Source organism: Parasteatoda tepidariorum, chromosome 1, assembly GCF_982258835.1.
Source record: "Parasteatoda tepidariorum strain Cologne lab strain chromosome 1, Ptep-v5.0, whole genome shotgun sequence".
NCBI classification, from domain to species: domain Eukaryota; kingdom Metazoa; phylum Arthropoda; class Arachnida; order Araneae; family Theridiidae; genus Parasteatoda; species Parasteatoda tepidariorum.
In genome coordinates this window covers 120,607,969-120,629,173 of record NC_141755.1, presented here as the reverse complement: position 1 = coordinate 120,629,173, position 21,205 = coordinate 120,607,969, and the positions used below count along the sequence as shown (strand labels likewise).

Genomic DNA, 21,205 nt, shown 5'->3' with positions numbered 1-21,205 from the left:
TTTATGTGGAATTTTACCAAATACTTTAAATGTTCTGAATCAACAATCTCTGCTCAAATTATTAGACGCACTGTAAGATTCTACATAAAATCTTAATTATCAGGTGATACTTTGCAACTTTAACGCGGCTGTAACCGGTTTACGCTTGTTTAAGTTTGTGTATTAATTGGTTAACATTGTAATGCAATATGTTAAAAATAAATACGAATGGGAAGTATATAAAAAATCTCCATAGAAACCCATTACATTTATGTTTAAATTTGAAAGTATTGCATATGTACTCGTGCAAAACATGCAATTATAAGAACGCTACAGTGTATCTAATAATTTGGTCTAATTATTATACAATGCTAATATAATGTAATAAATATTCTATATTTGTATAATATATCGTCTAATTTATCCAATCATTAAATTTATATTATATATCGTCTAATTTAACCAATTGATACACGATCGAAAACAAGTGCAAATCGCGTAAAAACAATAAAGCTGTATAGTATCATCTGATAATTAAGATTTTGCATAGAATATTACATTGCAAGTAATAATTTCGCTGTATGGAAATCCTGGAAAGCTTGAAAGTTCAAGAATGTTTCAGTGAGGCTATGAATTTTATTATACTGTTTTTCTAGAATCTAAAAAGCGAAGGTCGACATATGTGAACAAAAGTAATAATGAAGAGCTTAAACTGACTTATGAATACTTAAAATTTATTTACCAAAAGGTTGATCAAAAAAAATTTTTTTAAGTTTTTGTCTTGGCATTATTATTTTTTAAATTTTATATTGTTGCCTTCAACTAACTGGAAAAATAAGAGAGTAAAAAAGAATAAAAATAAGCTATAGATTTTTAAGTAATTTGCTTTTGTTAAACTGTTACTCAGATAACTAAAAGCAATAAAAACATTGCACAAAAGAGAAAATTTTTTTGAGTCAATAAGCAAATAAGTAAGAGATAAGCATTTTCATTTCTAAAATGCAAACCCCCTTCCCACTAAAGGAAATTTCAATAAACAATTTTGAGCACAAGACAAATGCTATTTCGTAATAGAATTTTAAAAAAAAAACAATTTGTATTAACAAAAATGTCAAGTTAATTAAAAAAATAATTAATATATATATATATATATATATGTGTGTGTATATATATATATATATATATTGCGCATTGCACACATTTATCTTGTAAAACATGAAAGTCGTGAATTTATTGATTAGTTTCTATTTTATTTTGTGATTTGTTTATTATTTCTTATTTTTCTCCTATTCTTAATTAATTTCAGGTGGTCATCATTGATTTTCTGAAAAAAAGAAGAGTTACTGGTCCCTCCACTGGCAAGTGAAATGTGGCTATTTGCAACTAAGATCGAGGTGAAGTAACTGAGGCTACTATTTTTTTTTATTTCAAGAAATAGCTAAGAAGTTGGCAATTTCGGAAAAAATTAGTCTTATTTTACAAATATCTGACTATTTAAAAAGTATATTGTTGCTGAACTATCGAGTAGTGTCAAATCTAATGCCTCTATCACACGAGAGAAAAATAAGTGCAACCGTAAGTGTAACTTCAACTCTATCTGCAACTCTAAGCACAATTCCTCCGTTCGGAGTTGCCGAAACGGTTGCTTAATTGCCTGAACAGTTGCATGTAATTGGGTTACCATATTTTGTTATTTATCTTTACTTTTGGCTCATATTTTATTTTATCATATGATTCTATTATATCATAGTTTCTCAACGATGTTCGTAAAGGGAGGAAAAAGAAATCACAGACGCTGTAGAATATTGATTGATTTTGATTAAATTTTTTACATTTGTATTTGTGTTGTCTTTTTTTCAGCAGCAAATAAAAATTCTGAAAACTTTATTTCCCCGTTAGTGAAGTAGCATATTATAAAAAGGATTATGATTTCTACCTCATAATATGAGATGATATTAACATATCATTGAATTTCATGCTGCGTCCCTAAAGACTTAAATACTATCTAGAATTTTGACGATTTTTTTTGCGTTGATTTGAGTGACTAATGTATAAAACATGATGTGCAGCGTTTTTAAAAAGTGATTAGCGTTTTTAAAAAGTGCTTCTTAAGTGAAGTAGCATAGTATAAAAAGGTTTATGATTTCTATCTCATAATATAAGATGATGTTAAGATATCAATGAATTTCATGTTGCATCCCTAAAAGGATAAGGGGGTGAACGGGGGATGGACTTAAATACTATCTAGAATCTTGACGATTTTTTTTATCTTGATTTGAGTGACTAAGGTAAACATGGTGCGTAGCTTTTTTAAAAAGTGCTTTATTTTCCCTTTTCGAAAATGAGATTTTTGAAAGGGAATGTCGATTTTCGCCACGTATTATGTAAAAACGTGCTTTTCACATTCTTCTATTTCACGTTTTCAGAATTCATTCAACCACGAGCAATTTCAGCGTACCGTCAATTCATAGTGTATGAAAGCGCCAATCATTTTACAGGTTTGGTGAAATACTTGCAAGTCCGCATGTGCGTCTAGTGAGCTAGGTTCGGTGAGATTCTTACTCTCTCATATGCAACTTTGCTGCATTTTGCAAGATATTCTCAATTTCAGACTTCATTTTCCACCCTCTGAAATCGAACCGAAAAATCTCTTGATCATTTTTTAATGGCTAATATAATCAAGAAAAGAGTTCTTTTTCGAATTCTAGTTATTTTATCATGATCATGTAAAGTCTTTGAAAATTATTCTGCATTTTTTCAATTTACATAGTGCTTAAAATTATTTTTTGAGTGCCTAAAATGTTTTTAAAAGTTGCTTATTTTTTGTTGAAAGATTTGGCTCCGCACCCTGTAAAAGCATAGTATATTTATATATATATTTACTATCTAACATGCTAGTTAGGTATCATTATCTGTGAATGCTAGTGGGGTATCATTATCTGTGTATATGCTAAATTGAATGAGTATAAAACCACGTTGTCTGATTTAATAGTTTAGCAATTCGAAAATTTATAAAAGTTTAATGTGTAGAAAGGACAATTTTATGACTTATACCACTTTATGCAACTGACATTGCTATCTAAGCAAGTAAGTCATTTCTACAAATTTAATTTTTTAAGCTTAATTCAAAAAAACAGTCCTTTGAAATAATTCTTTAGAAGAAATGAGGGTTCAATGTATGAAATATACAATTTTTGACTTACCTTTTACTCATAAAATATTCATAACATCAAAACTATTAGATCTATCAAATCAATTCTATTTTTTTAAAATTTAGTCTAAAAAATGCATAATAAATAATGTCAGACTTATCTATACTACAATGTCTCAGAATTTTATTGTCATCAAATTAATTTACATTGCATTAAGGGATCATCAATTTTATTCATTTACACATTGCATATCAGGAATATCACTTTTATGAAAATTATTTTTTCTAATTTCTTAGTAAAATTGTTTTTTAAATATAAGAGGATTTTCAATGTCATACTTACAAATTATTATTGTAAAATTTAAAACATTCATTATTGGTATAAAATAATTTAATTAAGAATTATAGGATTTATTTTAGAACAAATTTATCGTAATTTATAGTATATAAATTAAAATTTATTAATAACTAAGAAAAAAACAATATTTTATTAAGAACATACTTTTTATGTATCATATTATTTTGTTATAGCCTCTTACGAGTTTTGTTTTGCTTTTAAATAATACAAGAATCAATTTAAAAAATAAAACTTTTATTGTCAAGTGAAACAATTAGAACATTATTCATTTTCATTTCTTATTTTTTAATTTTTTTCATAAAAACAGTATTACATCTCTTTCCTTCTTCACCAGACAAACCTTACAGGATTATACGAAGTATCTGAAATAAAAGAAAGAAAACACTTTCATGATAAAATTTTACCAACACATTATTAGAATAAGGGAGAGTAAATACCATTAATTTGAAATCATTTCAGTCCTTAGGTATCCCTTTTAAACTTACTTTAAGTTTGACAGATATTTTGATTATAGTTCTAAGATTATTCTATACACTAATGAAAGATGGCAGGTATATTTGGTTTTGTAGTTCTTATGTTTGGATTGAAATGTGTTTTAAGAAAAATAAATTGTATTTATAAACGAAGACTATTAAAAATGTAAGTATATTGAAAAATTAGTAAGGTACACTTATATACTTACTGTCATTGTAGAAAAGTTAAGTATCAAAAGATAAATGTGAAGTATAAATAAAAAGTAAAGTATCATTAGTTAACTTTGAATAATTATAAACAAAATATTATGCAAATCATCATACACCAAAAAAAAATAAATAAATAAAGGGGATGAATGTAGAAACAGACAAGGAGATTGGGAATTTGCATTTTTAATAATTACTTCTTATATATAATACCCTATCTTTTTTTTAATACTTTTTAATAATTACTGGAAAATGGGGTAACTTTGTGAGAGACAAGGTAAATATTTACCACACATATTTTCTAACTTGTTTTAAAATGAGATTTTCAAAAATTAAAAGAATTCTTAGAGAAGAATAAAATAATTATTTCACAAATAATTATAATAATAAAAAAACTTCAAATAATCGGACACATGCTTTTACAATCAACAGAAATAAAGATTAAAATTAAAAAATAAAGAAATATAATCATTATTATATTTTACGTTATAATAATGCAACAAAGTTTGGCGAGTTGCTTGGCGAATATTTCAAAGTAAAGTTTTTCGCCAGCATAAATCTTTACATATTTAAAAATAGAAATTATTTCTATTTAAAGTAATTAAAACTTTGATCGGAACAAATTATAATAAGTTTTAACTTTTTTAGCTTAAAATAAATAAATATTTTAAAAGAAAATTTATCTAGAAAATAGTGTACTATACTTGTGGGGATATTACAAATCGACTATGTCAACCTTCATCTATCAAAAGGTACCTCATGATAGAATCAAGTTAACATGTCTTATATACTAGTGAATTGGTATTTATTATTTATAGTGGTAGTTACACCACATTATTCCCCTTCCAGAATTTTATCTGTGATAGAATTCGATGAACAGATACCAGTAGTTGATTAATGCTGTTTTATTTATTAACTTAAATTTTTGCTCATTATATATATATATTTTTTTTTCTTCCAAGTATTTCGCTCGTTATTTTTTTTTTTTTAATAGCTTTTTCGCTATTTTTTCCCATCATTTTTTTATAGCTTTTCGCTATTATTATTTTTTTTCTAGCATTTCGCTCATTATTATTTATTAACCGGGAGACTTTATTTACTTCACCGGATTTTTTTTTTTAAGCATATCAACTGTTTAATGTGAATTCATCCATCAATATTGACAATTTCTTATCACGTCCGTAGGTCACCAATGTGGGGGAATTAATTATCGACTATGTCAACTTTCATCTATCAAAAGGTACCTCATGATAGAATCCTAATCCTGTAGTTTGGCCGAGGTGCCTGAGGCCATAGGGCCCTTTACCTCTTCATCATGTGTTGCAGATCCTTCTGGTGTAACCTTGAAGTCTTTGTTCCTAGAATTGAAATTAGAAAATTAGTATGAGCCATTGCTCAGGTATAATCATAAAGATGATTTAATAGTATAATTATGAGATATTAGTAAATATTAACATAGTAAAATAAAATAAAGTAGAAATATACATGATAATACATAAATATGCAATTAGAAATAAGAAAGTCCTGTAAAGAAAAAGTGGAGATTATTATTGACTCCTGATTAGGAGTCTGTTAGATTGCTCGCCAATAAAGCAAAAGTCAAGATTATAATGACCCATTATAGGGTATGGTCCGATTTATAATTATGAGGTATGGTCCATTATGAGTCGTATGATTCAGATTGTTTTATATTTGTCCGTGATTTAGTCATGTCCGAGTTAATTGTCAATATTCAGTGTCATTATATAAAATTATAGTGCCATTTTAAGGTTATTTGCCATTATATTTTGCTGCCATTGAGTTAAACTCACATGGTCAGTATGGCATCACTTGTAAAAAAGTGAGCCACTGGCTCCTCATGATAGAATCAAGTTAACATGTCTTATATACTGGTGAATTGGTATTTATTATTTATAGTGGTAGTAACACCACATACTCACCGATACTAAAATGATGTGCAGGTTCCTGTTATGGTAGTACATCAACTGCATTGAAATGGTTATCTCATCGTGTGAAAGTATTTTTAATGCTTTAATTTTAAAGGAAATGTTATTATTAAATTAAGAAAACTGATCCGTTTCGTCTATAAAAAAATTTCATCCGATCATCCTCTTCATCAACATCGCCGCCATTTTTATTTACATTTGTATACGTCATCACATAAAATTGAAACGTCATAAAAAGCAAACGATCTGATTTGTTGATATAAGAAATTGCCTGAACAGTTGCAGATATTTCGTGCAACCGTGATTTCTATATCGATTTTTCGAGCAATTTTTGGAGAAATTGCAGTTACAGTTTCGGTTACACTTACAGTTGCACTTATTTCCTCTCGTGTGATATAGGCTTTTAATTATCAAATTCATATAATTATGTCAAAACCGAAACACCGTGTGAAAATGGCCGAATCACAATAAATATAAAGTTCAGTAAACCAATATGAATATGTAATGCAATCGTCACAAGCTGCATGAAAAAGTGATAATTAAATTTCCAAATCGCGTGCAGTCATTCACAAACCTATAGAGGACGTTATTATTACGTGCTCTGAAGATTTCTTCAGTGTAATATGGTTGCATCCTGTGATCGGAAAAACTGCATTTTCTTTGCAGTTAACTACAACTATTTTTTTTTTTTTTTTTTAATGTTGCGACTAGAAGCTACTTTCGAAATGTAGTCACTACTTTGCTACTTATGGAAGACAAAAACTTAACTGGATATCTTAATTTTCACCAATATTCGAAATGATTTTGAATAAAAAATTGATTTGGTTAAATATGAGGAGATATTAAGAAGTCTTAATTCATGTTTACATGAAATTGTTTTTATTTTAAAGCATTTTTTACGAATTTGTTCCTTTAGTTTTCAAACTCTATGCTTTTTTCGACAGTGATTTAAGAAATACTTGGAAACTGTCAAAGGTCATTTAAGTTATAAAAGCTTTTTTTATATCCTCCAAGAAATAAAGTACAGAGCGAAAAGCAAAAACGGACCACCCTGAATAACTTCTGATCTAATGATCGGATCCCCACGTTCTCAATCTTAATGATTCGAGAAGATGACCACCAATATGCCAATTAATAAATGCAGTGGATAATTTAAGTCTCGAAATCAGACACAAAAACGTACTTTATAGTTCCTGCAAAATCAAATTTTGAAAAAGTGAGGTTTTTAAAATTTGATTTCTCAGGAACAACTAGGCCGATTACTCATCTATTTTTTTCGAAATTTTTTGAGTTTAAACTTGGTTTCTTTATTTAATAACGTTAAAAGAAGTTATCAAGGATCGCTACAAACTACATTTTTTTTTGTATCGTATCACTCACTGCAAAACTTCTTTTAAAAAACTGCACACGATACTACCAACTACGGAAGAAAGTAGCAAATACAGTAGTTTCGCTACTTGCAGCGCGCTACTGCCGACAACTGGTTACGTCCCTTTTTAATTACGGCAAGGCACTTAAATATCTTCATTTTAATTTACACGAAAATGAACATTAAAAAACTTATTTTACAGTAATAAGTATCCGTAATAGTATGCGATTACGAAATCGATAGTTCTCAGTTCACCGAAATGATATTAGAAGTTCGTCGATAAGGAAATCATTAATGAAAAATATGTTTTGAAATGTTGTTTGCGTTCAGTTAAAACAAAGATTTACGGATGTTCTAGATTGCTCTGTTCAGCTTTCTTCTTAGAGAAATTTTGCGACTATTAATGTTCAACTTCCTAGCCTCATAATTTTGAACCCAATCCAGAAGACAATGGAACTTCTGGATCAAGTATTGGGAGAAATTTGCCTTCGTGGAGGGATTTTTGAGGGAACTAACGAGCATTTGCGCTACGTGAAAGGTAAAGGAAGACCTTGAAAACCTCCCACGGTTAGCCTAACGGCAAAAGAATTCTAACCCACCATCCATCTACAAAAGTATGAATGTAATTTTAAGCTACGGGTGCGTAAATCAAGTTCGTCTCGTCAAACAACCACATTTAAATACTAATCTTCCCATCTAAATATTTCTTCTTGTCTTCAAATTATTTTCTTTAAAAATTATTCACTTAAATTTTTTTTTTTTTTTTGGCTTATACTAAATAAAAATAGTTCATACTTTTGATTTCATAATAGTAATATACGTTGATTTACATGGTATAAAAAATTTATACCTTAATTCAATTTCTTTTCATCCACAATTAAATAATAAAAATTAATAAATAAATATTAAAAAGTATTGTTTTTTGCATGAAATAATCTTTAGATAAATTAGTTTTATGAGTGGGTGCAATCTAATTAATGTTGTTAAATTAGTCTTTAAAGTATGACTAAAAACGCTAAAAGTGAAAATAATTTTTAGGAGACCAAAATTTCATCCGCTCTCCTAACTAAACTATTTGAGTAGTAATATCAATAATGAAGCATCTTAAGAAGGTTAGGAATTCAAATATGCAACAAAAAGAAAGTTATATGTGTAATCAGAGAAAGTACTTTTTTGTGTTCGATTTAGAGAAAATCCAATAATTCAGACAAAATTTTTTCAGGGTGATTTTTCTTGCGCACTTTACACATTTATTTTGTAAAAAAAAAAAAAAAACATGAATTTGTTATTTTTGTTTTATTTTGTGATTTTATTGCTATTTCTTATTTTTTACCTATTTTTTAATTCAGGTGGTCGCATTCAATTTTCTGGTAAAGAAGAGTTACAGGTCCTCCTTTGGCAAGAGAAATGTAACCTATCGCTACTAAGAATGAGGTAAAACAACTAAGGATACCATTTTGTGGGCTAATGAGAGAATAAAAGGGCTGGTTTACTCCTTTGAAGAGACTCGTACCTCTCCGAGCTTCTGATTTCAGTCAGTGACGTCACTGTGGCGAAAGCATCAACTTCTGGCTTTATAAAATAAATTGTTTCGCTTGTAACTAGCTTCTTTTTTAAACTTCTTTCAATACATTCATTGTTTTTTATGTTTTTTAAAAACTTTTTAGGTCATTTTCTTTATCTGTTTTCAAAAATTTAAAAGTAGTATTCAGAAAATCAGTTTGCTCGATAGCGACCTGCAAGAATTATTATAAAACACAAAGTGAGAAAGCGCAATTTTCTCTGTTTTATTTTAGAAAATACGAAGGTGACATCAAATGAAGTATAAAATATATTGGAAGAATTTATCCTTCTACATTATACTTCATGTTTTTTATTTAGACGTTTAAGGATAACTTTAAACAGAAAAGAAGAATCAGAATTTCTATAATTCTGATTGATCTTCAAAGAAGAAAGAAATCCTGATCGAGGAAAATAAAATCCTGAATTTAAAAAATAAAAGACATTAATGCTTATAAATTTTTCCACGATATATTTTAATGATATTATTGAAAATATTTATGCGTTTTAATTATAACGCCTTAATTTCCAATATTTATGAGGACGTGTATTATATGCATTTCTATATGCTCAAAAATTATTGTTTTAGTAGTTAGCATTTAATATTTTTGTTTCCAGGTGATAATATACAGAAATAAATTGTTCTTTTAATTATAAGTAAGCAAATAAATTAAAATGAGGCATAACAATTAATAAAATATATTATGACACTTTTATTAAATATGCACTAGTTGCATATTATTATCGAACAATAAGTAACTGTAAAAGTGTTCTTATATGCCCTTTTTTTACTTAACAGAAAGAGTTTAAAACTAAAATTAAAAAACGATGACAACCATTGCTGTATTTTTCTAACTCTAAATTTTTTTTATTATACTATAAGGAATACCAAGAAAATGTATGAATACTATATTTTTAAACAGAAATAATTCTTGACAGTGTCAAATTTGACAGCTAGTATCAGAAAAGTGTCGAACATTCAGCTCATTTCTTACTGAAAGCAGCAAATTTTTCATATCCTCTAGTTCTGATTTTTGAGATCTGTGTGCGGCGTGACGTCAGCTTTGAGTATGAAATGAACCAGCCCTTCTATATCCTCTTTTTAGCCCAAATTATTTTTACAAAAAGTAGCTCAAAACCGACATTTTCGGAAAAAATCTGAACTTCTTTTACAAATATGCGACTATTTTAAATTATATATTGCTGATCAACTATGGAGTAGTGTCTAGTCTTGTTATCGAATCAAAATCAAAATATCAGAAACAAAAAAAAACACAAACAAAAACGCGTGTAAATTGCCAAAGAGCAATAAATAAAAGCACAGGAAACCTATATGAATTTATAATGCAGCTGTCTGGAGCTGCATCAAAAAGTGAAAATTAATTTTCGTAATCGCGTGTCGTTATTCGCAACGCAGTGACAATATAGATGTCAAAATAGAATCTATTGTTTTTTGTTTTTTTTAAAGAAAGGAACAAATATATATGTCATTAAATATTAATATATATATATATATTTGTAAGAGAGAAATCTTAATAGTCTATTTAAACTTTACATCCCATAATTTTAGGAATCTAATTACTTCAAAAATTAAATTCATGCATCAAGTTTGTCAGAATATTATTACTCTACAATTTTAAATTCTTGTGTCGTAATGTAATATAAAAATATTGGAATTTGAAACCCCGTAAGGAAATGATCAGAAAAGGATCGTGATTGTACAGTTACTTATTAAGAGTGCCTGAGAATAATTATGTTACTGCAAAAGGCCGAAGTCTTGTAAATCTTAAGATTTATTGGTAAAACCTAGTATTTACGAAAGTAGCTTACTAAAAGCCCGAAGTTTGCTCTAATATAAAATTCGGACTTTCACCAAGCATTCTGATAAAACCTAAGATTTACCACCGCCTTCCAGCAAAAGCTCGAAACCAGTTATACCTAATGATAGAACTTTTCATTCGCAGATATATTATGTTCTGTTACGTTATAAGGGACCGCCACATCGTGGTGAATGAATTCACAAGCGCAACCCTCAACCTCAATGGGCAATATTGGGAACATCGGGAGCAATAGAAGAGGGCAAAATATTTATTTAATAATTATTAGAAAGAGAACAATCATCACCGTAAAATGTTTCGTTTTAGGGGATAAGGGAAATTTAAAAAGTTATAATTGGTCTGCTAATTAGGTTGAGGGAAAAAGTCCTACTCGCGAGATAGCAAAGGGAAAAACGTTAAAATGCTTAACACACACATAATACAGAACTTGAAAACCAAAATTGTAGATTAAAAGACAGGATGTGAGTATTAACGTGTGAGAAAGACCTCTTTGTCTAGAATAATAGTTTAAGAAAGAAATTTAGATAAATAAATAACATAAAGTGATTAATTGAAGCTCTTTATGTAGCACACACACCCATACATACTTACATACACAGCGAAAGAGGGTGAGATAGATACAGGACCAACATGAAGGAATTTATATTATTAGCCAGGAAATTAGCTGAATATAAAAAATATTAGCCAAATTTCAAAATTCTTAGTCAAAGGCATTACATAAAGCGAAATATTTTATAAAATGCAAATTCAAAGGAAGAGTCATTTTGCAGTTGAGAAGAAAATGAGCAATGAATGGTGGTGAAATGATAATAAAATGCAAGTAATAAAGAGGATAATTTTAAAATATCAAATATCACTGCAGTAAATGTAAATGGAAAGTTGACACATCCCGGTTTCCTTCGCTAGCTAGTTATCTTTAGTAAATTGAGTCTAATTCGATATTCAACCTAGAGCGAATATAGAACTTTTATTTTTAATAAAATAGACGTTTTATCAGTTAAACTCTCAGATCTGTTGTTATGACGCCAGCATTTATTTCACTCCCTCCCCCTCACTAACCCTGCACTCTGCAGAAACAAGAGAGGAGATCGAGTGAAGATAGACAGAACATAAAACTTCACATCATTCTGCAGAGAAGGATTACTGAACTTCAGGTAGATCAAATTTTTTTATTGCATGGACACGTTCTTTAAAAAAATCTTTCAAATTGTCACAACAGAACGTTTAAAGAAATCAGGAGGACTCGAGGTCTACAAACGCGATTAAATGCATCCTTTTGTTTGGAAGTTATTAAAAGGTGTAATGAAACTTTTCTGGTGTTGTTCTAGGTACTCCCACTCTGACGATGGTTCTTCAGTTTTTCTCTCTCTCCAAGGATACAGAATAAACAGGGATTGAGTGGTCAACACTCATCTCATATGCTTATCACGATGGATCTGGATATGTTCCGCCATACTTAGGTTAAAATATCTAATAACTAAAAATGAGTAACACTGTATGATATTATACTATAATTTATTTTGTATATGCTAAACCAGTGATGTAAGTAAAATATATTTTGTGTGGGCGTCATCTTTCACAACGAAAACAGGAATTTTTAGCAAGGTAGGGAAATATTAGGCTAAGCAATTAATCCTCTTCTGTGACATATTCTAAGTAATTCACAAGGATTTCAATTCTTTCACTACATATTTACACAGAGACTTAACACAAGGACAGGTACGAACCTATGTAAACTTATTATACATCAAAGTTACCAGATACACAAAACAAAAATATATGACGGGTACAATAAAATGCATAAACAAATAATAAATATTAGGTGAATAACAAAAGTAGACAAGAAAGAAATATATTTTAACTAATGCAATGTGCGATACGGCTCGGTACTTATTTAACCTCGTTAATTAACATTCTTACTTATGTAGAGAAACTTAACACCATTTTCGCTGGCCACATGTTATAAAGATTAGGTAACATATGGCTAAATTAGTTCTTGTAGACTCGACAATGAACATATAACAGGTTTGAGTGGCGATAAATGGTTAGAGGGTTCGAGTCTAACATTAGAAAGTGGTTTAAAAAGTTAGCAGTTACTAAAGCGAGCAGTTTAAAAAAGCGTTCAAAAGGACACTGAAGTCGAATACTGTTCAAATGTTAGCAAGCTCGAATAATATTGGGTTAGATTAATTACTAACGAAATGATAGTAGCTTCGGCAACCGTTAAATGGGTAATTGATTTAATGTATAAGTGGTCCAAATAATAGTGCGATAGAGCATTGCTTTGATATTAGGTATGAATAAAAGACTCCAGTTCATCAAAAGAAAATGATATAAAAAGCGATCACATGATAATAAGAACGAATAATGTTCGATTGATCACATGTGAACGGGGTAGAGTACCGATAAATAGTTTATTGGTTAGAGTTTAACAAATGAGAATGGTTAAAAAGTTAGTATTTGGAGTGACTTAGAAAATCATTAAAAATATGAAATACCAGATACAAGCAAATCAAATGATAACAGAATTAAATACTGTTGAATAATAGATTGTATCATTGATAATAGGGAACGAGTGATGCGCAAAGGTAAGTTAAAAACGTGCCAAATGATAGCATAATCATGTAATGTTCAAATAATAGTAAGATTGAAAACTGATCATGTGATAAAGGGTTCGATTATTGATCATATGAAAGCTGGTGTGAGTAACGATAAATAATTCAAGGTTAACAATTAAACGGTTTAGAAAAGTGCTCAAATTAAATGACCAAATGATGCGTTCAAATACTGATAATGAATGAGTGTGCTCTAGATTTTAAGAAATAATCATATAGTATCATACATATAATAGCCGGTCGCATTATTGATTAAATGATAGAGGGCTCATACATAATTTAATTATAATAGGTTCAAGCACCATTAAATGGGTAGCGCGTTCGAGTATAGTATTAAAGAAAAGAAAATTTCTTCAAATGATAAGCCGATCATTTGATATTTAAATGAGCGTGGGTACCATTATTGATCACGTGATAGCAAGTTAGATTCATCTTATTAGTTAGTAAACCCCAGTTTAACAAAAGAGAGGATTATACCAGATAAATGTAATAACAGAGAGATCGAGTAATATACCAAAGATAGTAAATTCGATTACAGATCAAATAATAGGTTTGTGTACTGTTGAAATGTTAGCGAAGTTAAACATTGATAAAATGTAGGGCTTATGGAACCGATACATACAGTGTCAGTTCAATTGCTAATATAAAGCGAGGATTTTGATCACAACTTGATCAGAATCAACTGTCATTTAATCGATTTCAGAACTGACTCAATAAATCGAACTCGCTCTATTTCAATAAGTTTTCGTATACTCACTCTCTTTTGATCACTATCTTACTGTCATTGGATTAATAATAGGACCTTTTATTTATTTTCGTCACTGGTTACTACAATAATTTGATCAAAATTCTACTATCAATTGATCAATGCTCGCAATACCATTATTTTAATCGCAACCTGAACCCGCTATCATTTGATTAACATTAGTGCTTACTATTATTTAAACACACCTGGATTTCACAATTGTACACTTTCTCAACTCTCTTCAGTTAAATACTCGAACTGACGAACTGCTTATCATTTGATTAATAATCGAACACTCTATTTTCCGTTAATCATTATAGAATATGCTCGAATCCGCTTAAGTTTGATCCGCATTACAAGAATTTATCTTATTATAGTTACTTGAATCCCTATCATTTAAGCAGTTTCGAACCCACGGTCATTAAATAAATAATGAAACCCCTGCTTTTACTGCTATCATTTGATTAATTTTAACAGAATCTCTCAAAGTATACATTCAGTGTCGTTTTATTAGAAAGGTTAATCATATTTTTTAATATTGGTTCCCAAATCTACTATTCTTAATCGTTTCTCGAACCTACTCTGTATTGATCAAACTCACGACTTGGAATCGACTATGAGTTTCTCGTTTACTTACTAGCATTAGATCAAAAATTAATCCTACTGTTTAGTTCGATACACGAATCCACTAAGATATGTACTTATTTGATTCGTTTGTAAACTAGCGTTAGAAATTTCTACCATTTGGGTAAATTTACGAACAGACAATTGTTTTTGTTCAGAATTTTAGCTCATTAATGCCACCCACTTTCTTTTGATCAATCACCATTTTTCGATATATGATCAAAAGATATCGCAACCGAGAACAGATTGAAAGAAATGGGTTAGAGTAATGATCAAATCATTGTGTGATCAATTTCTGGTTACGTAATAGGAGGTTCAATAATTGATCATATGATAGTGGGTTCCAGCATTGATGAAAAATTCGAGTAATGATTAAAAGAGAGAGGTAATGGACTAGAGTACTGATCTATTAAAAGCGAATTTGGAAACTAGGGGTTACGAGTATTGAGAGCGGATGAAAACTGTGTAGGTTCGAGTGCTAGTAAATAGATAGCGGGTGCATATAATGATTAAACAGTAGGTGAAAATACTTATCAAATGAAAGTTCGTTTGTGGCTTGATAAAAATTGCGACTTAATCAAATGATAGTGGGCTCCGGCCATATAAAAAAAAGGTTCGAAATGTGTTTAAATGAAAGAGGCTTCGATAACTGTTTAAAAGGCATAAAATGATAACAGAAGCAAGTTCCAATAACCAAAATGTGTATTCAACTATTGATCCAATGATAGCGGGTTCGATTATTGACCTAATAATAATGAATAAGAGTATCACTTTAAGGAAAGTCGGTTCGAGAATGAGTTAGGGTACCATTTGATAGGTGAAGGATTGAGTACCGGTCTAATAATAGCGAGTTCTATAACCGATTAAAAGTTATTAGACCGATTATCCATCAAATGATACTGCGTTCGAGTCTTAATAACAAAAGAGTGGAAATAAGAATTGATTAAATGGCTGCGTGTTCTAGTATCCGAACCAACAATTCTCTTTAGAGAATCTCGAACGAATAATCAAACCATTAGGAATTGAATCAATAAATGTTTACTGTACTCCAGTGATCAGCTTTCAAACCTTAAATCATATGATTAATACTCGAACCCACTATCATCTTATCAATTTCTGAACCGCCTTAACATTGCTCAAACAACCTATTATATATATGTCCTCTAATCTACATTTTATGCAAAGCCTCGTTAAACAGCTGTTCAAACCTGTTGTCTTTTCAACAGTATTTGAACCCACTACCTTTTAATTGGTACTCGATGATTTGATCCACAATCGAGTTTGCCATAATACAAGCTCGATCTCACTAACAAGAGAGTTTAGTTACAGAAGTGTTCAACTGATTTACTCACTCAAACGAATTATTCCAGAACCGATTTAAAGTAATAATGATCAGATCTCCCAGAGTTCATTTGCTGATCAAGTAAAAGGAGGCTCCAGAATCGAAAGTACAAATGTGGGTTCAATAATTTACGAAATGAAAGTGAGTTTCAGCATTGACAAAGGGCAGAGTTGGTTGGATCAGTGGTGTGTATTAGTATTAATTAAAAGAGAGTGTGTTAGAGAACAAATTGAAAGTTAAGTGACTTAAGTACCGATCAAATGATAAGTTCGACAACGCGAAAAATATTGGTTACAAGTATTGATAAAATTATATGGGATTTGAGAGGGATTAAAAAAAGTATGTTGGTTCGAGAGCTAATAAAAAGATAGTGAATTCAAATAAAAATTAAATGCCTGTAAGTGAAATACTGATATTGAGTCAGTTCTGAAATCGATTATATGACAGTTGATTCTGATCAAGTTGTGATCAAAATCCTCGCTTTATATTCGCAATTGAACTGACACTGTATATATCGGTTCCATAACCCCTACATTTTATCAATGTTTAACTTCGCTAACATTTCAACAGTACACAGTCCCGCAGTGGACTGATCGTTAAGACACGGTTCCCAGCAGGTCACCGAAGTCAAGCATCACTGGCTGCGGTCAGTGTGCGGGTGGGTCACCACTTGGATCAGTCTGCGTAGGGACCGAGGGTGTGCGGTATTGGTCCTCGTTAAACTGTCTACCGTAAAGTGCTCGACTTCGCGCGCAGGTCGTCGGGCTACCGAAGCGGGGGTGCCATCCCCTCCGCAGAGGATCAAAATTGTGATGGCATGTCTTCGGATCATCCTCCGGGATGTTTCCCAGACCGTCGCCAATAGCCCATTGTGCTGTTCTAGTGCGACGTAAATTAACAATCAACAGTACACAAACTTATTATTTGATCTGTAATCGAATTTACCATCTTTGGTATATTACTCGATTTCTCTGTTATTACATTTATCTGGTATAATCCTCTCTTTTGTTAAACTGGGGTTTACTAACTAATAAGATGAATCTAACTTGCTATCACGTGATCAATAATGGTACCCACGCTCATTTAAATATCAAATGATCAACTTATCATTTGAACAAATTTTCTTTTCTTTAATACTATACTCGAACGCGCTACCCATTTAATGGTGCTTGAACCTATTATAATTAAATTATGTATGAGCCCTCTATCATTTAATCAATAATGCGACCGGCTATTATATGTACGATACTATATGATTATTTCTTAAAATCTAGAGCACACTCATTCATTATCAGTATTTGAACGCATCATTTGGTCATTTAATTTGAGCACTTTTCTAAACCATTTAATTGTTAACCTTGAATTATTTATCGTTACTCACACCAGCTTTCATATGATCAATAATCGAACCCTTTATCATATGATCAGTTTTCAATCTTACTATTATTTGAACATTACTTGATTATACTATCATTTGGCACGTTTTTAACTTACCTTTGCGCATCACTCGTTCCCTATTATCAATGATACAATCTATTAATCAACAGTACTTAATTCTGTTATCATTTGATTTGCTTGTATCTGGTATTTCATATTTTTAATGATTTTCTAAGTCACTCCAAATACTAACTTTTTAACCATTCTCATTTGTTAAACTCTAACCAATAAACTATTTATCGGTACTCTACCCCGCTCACATGTGATCAATCGAACATTATTCGTTCTTATTATCATGTGATCGCTTTTTATATCATTTTCTTTTGATGAACTGGAGTCTTTTATTCATACCTAATATCAAAGCAATGCTCGATCGCACTATTATTTGGACCACTTATACATTAAATCAATTACCCATTTAACGGTTGCCGAAGCTACTATCATTTCGTTAGTAATTAATCTAATCCAATATTATTTAATCATTATTCGAGCTTGCTAACATTTGAACAGTATTCGACTTCAGTGTCCTTTTGAACGCTTTTTTAAACTGCTCGCTTTAGTAACTGCTAACTTTTTAAACCACTTTCTAATGTTAGACTCGAACCCTCTAACCATTTATCGCCACTCAAACCTGTTATATGTTCATTGTCGAGTCTACAAGAACTAATTTAGCCATATGTTACCTAATCTTTATAACATATGGCCAGCGAAAATGGTGTTAAGTTTCTCTACATAAGTAAGAATGTTAATTAACGAGGTTAAATAAGTACCGAGCCGTATCGCACATTGCATTAGTTAAAATATATTTCTTTCTTGTCTACTTTTGTTATTCACCTAATATTTATTATTTGTTTATGCATTTTATTGTACCCGTCATATATTTCTGTTTTGTGTATCTGGTAACTTTGATGTATAATAAGTTTACATAGGTTCGTGCATGTCCTTGTGTTAAGTCTCTGTGTAAATATGTATATGTCACAGAAGAGGATTAATTGCTTAGCCTAATATTTCCCTACCTTGCTAAAAATTCCTGTTTTCGTTGTGAAAGATGACGCCCACACAAAATATATTTTACTTACAACACTGGTTTAGCATATACAAAATAAATTATAGTATAATATCATACAGTGTTACTCATTTTTAGTTATTAGATATTTTAACCTAAGTATGGCGGAACATATCCAGATCCATCGTGATAAGCATATGAGATGAGTGTTGACCACTCAATTCCTGTTTATTCTGTATCCTTGGAGAGAGAAAAAAACTGAAGAACCATCGTCAGAGTGGGAGTACCTAGAACAACACGAGAAAAGTTTCATTGCACCTTTTAAGAACTTCCAAACAAAAGGATGCATTTAATCGCGTTTGTAGACCTCGAGTCCTCCTGATTTCCTTAAACGTTCTGTTGTGACAATTTGAAAGATTTTTTTAAAGAACGTGTCCATGCAATAAAAAATTTGATCTACCTGAAGTTCAGTAATCCTTCTCTGCAGAACGATGTGAAGTTTTATGTTCTGTCTATCTTCACTCGATCTCCTCTCTTGTTTCTGCAGAGTGCAGGGTTAGTGAGGGGGAGGGAGTGAAATAAATGCTGGCGTCATAACAACAGATCTGAGAGTTTAACTGATAAAACGTCTATTTTATTAAAAATAAAAGTTCTATATTCGCTCTAGGTTGAATATCGAATTAGACTCAATTTACTAAAGATAACTAGTTAGCGAAGGAAACCGGGATGTGTCAACTTTCCATTTACATTTACTGCAGTGATATTTGATATTTTAAAATTATCCTCTTTATTACTTGCATTTTATTATCATTTCACCACCATTCATTGCTCATTTTCTTCTCAACTGCAAAATGACTCTTCCTTTGAATTTGCATTTTATAAAATATTTCGCTTTATGTAATGCCTTTGACTAAGAATTTTGAAATTTGGCTAATATTTTTTATATTCAGCTAATTTCCTGGCTAATAATTTAAATTCCTTCATGTTGGTCCTGTATCTATCTCACCCTCTTTCGCTGTGTATGTAAGTATGTATGGGTGTGTGTGCTACATAAAGAGCTTCAATTAATCACTTTATGTTATTTATTTATCTAAATTTCTTTCTTAAACTATTATTCTAGACAAAAAGGTCTTTCTCACACGTTAATACTCACATCCTGTCTTTTAATCTACAATTTTGGTTTTCAAGTTCTGTATTATGTGTGTGTTAAGCATTTTAACGTTTTTCCCTTTGCTATCTCGCGAGTAGGACTTTTTCCCTCAACCTAATTAGCAGACCAATTATAACTTTTTAAATTTCCCTTATCCCCTAAAACGAAACATTTTATGGAGATGATTGTTCTCCTTCTAATAATTATTAAATAAATATTTTGCCCTCTTCTATTGCTCCCGATGTTCCCAATATTGCCCATTGAGGTTGAGGGTTGCGCTTGTGAATTCATTCACCACGATGTGGCGGTCCCTTATAACGTAACAGAACATAATATATCTGCGAATGAAAAGTTCTATCATTAGGTATAACTGGTTTCGAGCTTTTGCTGGAAGGCGGTGGTAAATCTTAGGTTTTATCAGAATGCTTGGTGAAAGTCCGAATTTTATATTAGAGCAAACTTCGGGCTTTTAGTAAGCTACTTTCGTAAATACTAGGTTTTACCAATAAATCTTAAGATTTACAAGACTTCGGCCTTTTGCAGTAACATAATTATTCTCAGGCACTCTTAATAAGTAACTGTACAATCACGATCCTTTTCTGATCATTTCCTTACGGGGTTTCAAATTCCAATATTTTTATATTACATTACGACACAAGAATTTAAAATTGTAGAGTAATAATATTCTGACAAACTTGATGCATGAATTTAATTTTTGAAGTAATTAGATTTCTAAAATTATGGGATGTAAAGTTTAAATAGACTATTAAGATTTCTCTCTTACAAATATATATATATATATTAATATTTAATGACATATATATTTGTTCCTTTCTTTAAAAAAAACAAAAGATTCTATTTTGACATCTATATTGTCACTGCGTTGCGAATAACGACACGCGATTACGAAAATTAATTTTCACTTTTTGATGCAGCTCCAGACAGCTGCATTATAAATTCATATAGGTTTCCTGTGCTTTTATTTATTGCTCTTTGGCAATTTACACGCGTTTTTGTTTGTGTTTTTTTTTGTTTCTGATATTTTGATTTTGATTCGATAACAAGACTAGACACTACTCCATAGTTGATCAGCAATATATAATTTAAAATAGTCGCATATTTGTAAAAGAAGTTCAGATTTTTTCCGAAAATGTCGGTTTTGAGCTACTTTTTGTAAAAATAATTTGGGCTAAAAAGAGGATATAGAAGGGCTGGTTCATTTCATACTCAAAGCTGACGTCACGCCGCACACAGATCTCAAAAATCAGAACTAGAGGATATGAAAAATTTGCTGCTTTCAGTAAGAAATGAGCTGAATGTTCGACACTTTTCTGATACTAGCTGTCAAATTTGACACTGTCAAAAATTATTTCTGTTTAAAAATATAGTATTCATACATTTTCTT

At 30.4% G+C, this 21,205-nt stretch overlaps 1 protein-coding gene and 1 long non-coding RNA gene across 5 annotated transcripts in view; one reads left to right on the top strand and one right to left on the bottom strand.

Moving 5' to 3' along the window:
• The window catches only part of LOC147816819 (uncharacterized), an 81,474-nt gene extending 61,756 nt beyond the window's left edge, over nucleotides 1-19,718 (top strand). For 3 of the 4 annotated variants that reach the window (XM_087159477.1, XM_087159532.1, XM_087159466.1), the window contains 2 exons: nucleotides 1,286-1,373; nucleotides 8,833-9,084. The gene's annotated coding sequence lies outside the window, so the exon portion shown is untranslated. Of the gene's footprint in view, nucleotides 1-1,285; nucleotides 1,374-8,832; nucleotides 9,085-12,209 lie in introns of those variants that run through there. The other variant, XM_087159499.1, reaches the window with a different exon arrangement.
• On the bottom strand, nucleotides 3,706-8,835 carry LOC147816820 (uncharacterized). Its single transcript, XR_015432637.1, has 3 exons — nucleotides 6,109-8,835; nucleotides 5,413-5,526; nucleotides 3,706-3,850 (listed from the first exon to the last, which is right to left on the bottom strand). It is a non-coding gene; the product is annotated as an uncharacterized LOC147816820 (long non-coding RNA).
• Nucleotides 19,719-21,205: the final 1,487 nt, after the last annotated feature.